Source organism: Pristiophorus japonicus, chromosome 4 (assembly GCF_044704955.1).
Source record: "Pristiophorus japonicus isolate sPriJap1 chromosome 4, sPriJap1.hap1, whole genome shotgun sequence".
NCBI lineage: Eukaryota > Metazoa > Chordata > Chondrichthyes > Pristiophoridae > Pristiophorus > Pristiophorus japonicus.
Genome location: NC_091980.1, coordinates 230,167,687 through 230,171,917, shown reverse-complemented (window position 1 = coordinate 230,171,917; position 4,231 = coordinate 230,167,687). Strand labels below are relative to the sequence as shown.

General features: G+C 47.6%; 1 pseudogene; it reads right to left on the bottom strand.

Moving 5' to 3' along the window:
- Nucleotides 1-2,617: 2,617 nt before the first annotated feature.
- LOC139263673 (U2 spliceosomal RNA) lies at nt 2,618-2,796 on the bottom strand (annotated as a pseudogene).
- Nucleotides 2,797-4,231: the final 1,435 nt, after the last annotated feature.

The window sequence follows — 4,231 nt, the reverse complement described above, 5'->3', positions numbered from 1 at the left end:
ACCTCACTGTTTTTGCCAGCGTCCTCAGTCTCCACAGCGTGCTGTGTCGCCACCTCCATCCCTTCCATTTTAAATGTTTTTTTTCAACAAAAACTCAGTGGCAACAACATTCTTTGTGCTCAGCAGTCTTTTTGCTGCTGGTAAGTCTCCCTTCTGCCTCCCACAACAGCGAAACAAGCACACAACACACCCACACACACTTTCAGTTCCTCTCTGCTCCCTCTCTCTCTCTCTCTCTCTCCTCTTCTGCGCATGTAATGATGACCCCTGATCTCCTGAAATGCAGGAAACGACTGTTGCCATGCCATTGCTATGGACGCCGACACTTTACAGCAGAAGGTCAAAAAAATTTAACGCTATGCCCATTTCAGATCGCTCGCGGTAATGCCCATTTTATAAAATGGAAAGATGGGGTTTTGAAAATGGTCGATAATCCAGCGATCACAACACCCATATTTACTGCACACACTGGAAATAACGCCCATTTCCGGCGGGAGATAGCTGACCATGTCACAGCCAGCACTGTGGTCCCAAGGTCGGCCATCCAGTGCCAAAAGAAGTTTAATAACCTCACATGCAGGTCAAGGCGAGTGAAGGCTTCAGCAAAATCCCATATCCCACCACCAGCACTACAAGCCTCACACACTACTCAATACACCACATCACCAGCACTCTCCTAACAACAATCTTTACCTATCACAGGCTCACGCCTCACAATCAGAGTTTCATTTCACCCTCACAACCTTATCACTGCTGTAACACTAACACCCACATCTCACACCTTGCACACATTAGCAGCTATTCAACTATGGCAGGCACATCACCCAAACACATTGCACCACACTCACTCTCACACTTCTCGTTCTCTTGCAGGTCATGCATAATCAGAGGGAAGAGCTGCAGACAGACAGTGGGTTGGCTGCCATCCACCACCTCAGCCAGCTGGAGGAGAGAGTGCTGGATATCATTGGGTGGCAGATCATAGATGCCGTGGCAACCGGCAATGTTGTTCCCTTTGGGGACAACAACGGTATGATCATTCTTAATCCTTCTTCTCACATCCCACTTCCCCCTCGTCGCACAATCTCGTCTCACTGTATGCGGCATATCTTGCTTCTCCCCTCCCCTTACCATAACCCAACTTTTGTGCCTTTCTGCTTTTAGATAATCAAGAACAAGCACCTGATCAGCCTATCCCTGAGGCAATGCACGAGAGCGAGGGGGAGAAGAAGAAGACACAGCATCACTTGCAGACACCAGCTCAGAAACTGGCACTGTGTGTACTTTAGAAGTGGGATCTGCACAGGGTGAGGCACCAAGCATAAATGGGCTGCAGCAAGGCCAGGAGAATAGGGTAGCTCGGGGGCCAACTCATTCTCTTCCTCTGCCTTCTCCTCCTCCTCTCCCACAATCCCTGGTGGCAAGGGCTGAGCCCTCATGATGGCCAAGTTGTGAAGTATGCAGCAAAACACCACAAAATGGGATACCCACTCTGGCATGTACTGGACGGCTCTTCCCAAGTGGTCAAGGCAGTGGGACCGTTGCTTCAGTAGCTGATAGTCTGCTCGATGATGTTCCTGGTGGAAGCATGGATCTCATTACATGAGTACTGGGCACGAGTGTTGGGGTTGGGGAGGGGAGTCATGAGCCAGGTGCAGAGCGGATAGCCCTTGTATCTGAACAGCCACACTCGAGATTGCTGCGGTGGCTGGAAGAGTGTTGGCACACCAGACTGATGTAGGCTGCTGCAGGATAGTGGGCATTGACAGTGAGTGGTGGCCTTTGCGGTTGCACAAGATCTCAAGATTGTTATATGACACCCGCAAAGCAATGTGTGTGCAGTCGATGGCGCCTGCACCATGGGGAAGCCCACTGTCCTGGCAAAGCCACATGCACACTCGTCCTGCTTCTCTCTTCGAGAGAGGACAACATAGTCCATTCTCCTGGTGCAGAGAGCCTTTGCGACCTCCCGGATGCAGCGATGGACAGCAAACTGTGAGATGTTAGCTATGTCTCCTGCTACAGACTAGAAGAATCCACTGGTAAAGAAATTGAGGGCCACGGTGACCTTGACTGCCACTGGGAGAGTTGTGTTTGCCTTGCTCACAGGCTGGAGGTCAGGTTGCAGGAAGTGGCAGAGAGTTCTGTGACCACCTCCTTGGTGAAGCATAGCCTCCTAATACACTGCTCACTTAAATGGATACAAGAGAAGTGCTCTCTGAAGACCCTAGGTGGGTAAGACCTCCTGTTGAGAACCCTCCTGGCCCTTCTCCTCCTCCCTCTACATGCATCTTCTCTTCTTCACTGCCTCCGCTCCCTCCCCTGGAGATACTCGAGCGCGAGAGGGACTGCCAGTAGAGCCCTCATGACTGTAAGCAAGTGGTGTGAGCAGAAGCTTTTAAATAAGAATGAATGCATTCTGTACTTGCAATAACACTCCCTGGTACAATAGAACCTTGAAGGAGGTTTATGAAGCTGCTGGAGTTACAGAAAGTTGTACAGAGCCAGTCAAACTGAACAAACTTTTTTTTTTATATCCAATTTCTTTCCAGATCAACTCTAACGCCAAAGATCACTTTGCGCCAATATATTTGATCTTAGCCAAAAGGCCGAGAGGCGAAGTTGCACCATTCCTGGAAACACTGCAATACCAGGTTGGTGCATGGAGTGGGCGGGGCAAGCCCCTGTTCCAGCTCCCTGTCCAAAAAACTATTTAATATCAGGTCCCCATAGGGGATATTAAACTAATAAGAACAGATACTACACTTGATCTTAGCCAAAAGGCCGAGAAGCGAACAAACATGTCAGCTGCAAGTAATTGCTGATGATCCCTTTCAATACCTGGAGCCTCCTTCCTGCTTTTTAATGCTTGCTCAGCTCGTCACACTTAAGGTATGCCGGTAAGTTGAATGGCAAACTCCAAACTCGCAGATCGGGTGTCAAATGAGCATTGAACACTCAGTGATGTCATGATCTGCATCACCTACATAATCGCTGATATTAGCAGTGCTACCGGCAGCTGGCGAATGAGCATTTTTCTGCCCGAATCTGGAGGTCACAGGTGGCGGTAAACCCCCCAATTTCTGGGACCAACACTTCAACAAGCCCTCCTACCTCCCTCTGGACCATAGCTTCATTACCATACACCAGGCCATCAGTCCCCCAAAAGTTACTGATTTAATTTCTTCTGCTAATCTTCCTCGCCTGTGCTTAAAAGCTTGTAGTTTCCCAACGGACACAGTGGGCCTGAATTTGCGTACGAGGTGCACACACGCCCATGGGGTCCCGCAAGTTCCGGGTTTAGCATGCGAAGTGCAAGCTCCTAAATCCAGAACTTGTGATACTTCAAGAATTCTCATGACAGATCGCACACCTTTGAAACTGGAGGGCCGGAAATCTGGGAATTCCACAACAATGTTTGCAGTTTTTTTTAAATTTAGATGTATTTAACTTCAAAAAATGCTTACTGATAAGAAAAAACTTAACAGAAATTAAATTTACCTTCCCCATAAAACTATCAAGCATGGGTTAATCAACGCCAGCCAACATAAAGACGAGTCATGTTTGACGAATGAAACAGATGCCAGCAATTTCCTCGGGGTTTATCGCGTTCACTGCTGAACTTCGGCAGAAACCCTGTTTATGTTTAAATGGAGTTTCTGTCGAACATCTGCCAAAGTTACGGCAGCAGAGCAGGAGAACTCCTGAGAAAATTCTTGGCCATAGAGTTTATTAAAGAAGGCGTGTTAGGAAAAAAAATAGGTGAATGGTAAAATAGAAAATGGAGCAACACGGAGAGAAAGTTGGTTAATATAAGAACATAAGAAATAGGAACAGGAGTAGGCCATTCGGCCCCTCGAGCCTGCTCCGCCATTCAATGAGATCATGGCTGATCTTCTACCTCAACTCCACTTTCCTGCACCATCCCCATATCCCTTGATTCCTTTAATATTCAAAATCTATCGTTCTCTGTCATGAATATATTCAACGACTGAGCCTCCACAGACCTCTGAGGTAGAGAATTCCAAAGATTCACCACCCTCTGAGTGAAGACATTTCTCCTCATCTAAATCCTAAATGGCTGACCTCTTATTCTGAGACTGTGATCCCTGGTTCTAGACTCCCCAATCAGAGGAAACATCCTCCCTGCAACTACCCTGTTAAGCCCTGTAAGAATTTAGTATGTTTCAATGAGATCACCTCTCATTCATCTAAATTCTAGAGAATATAG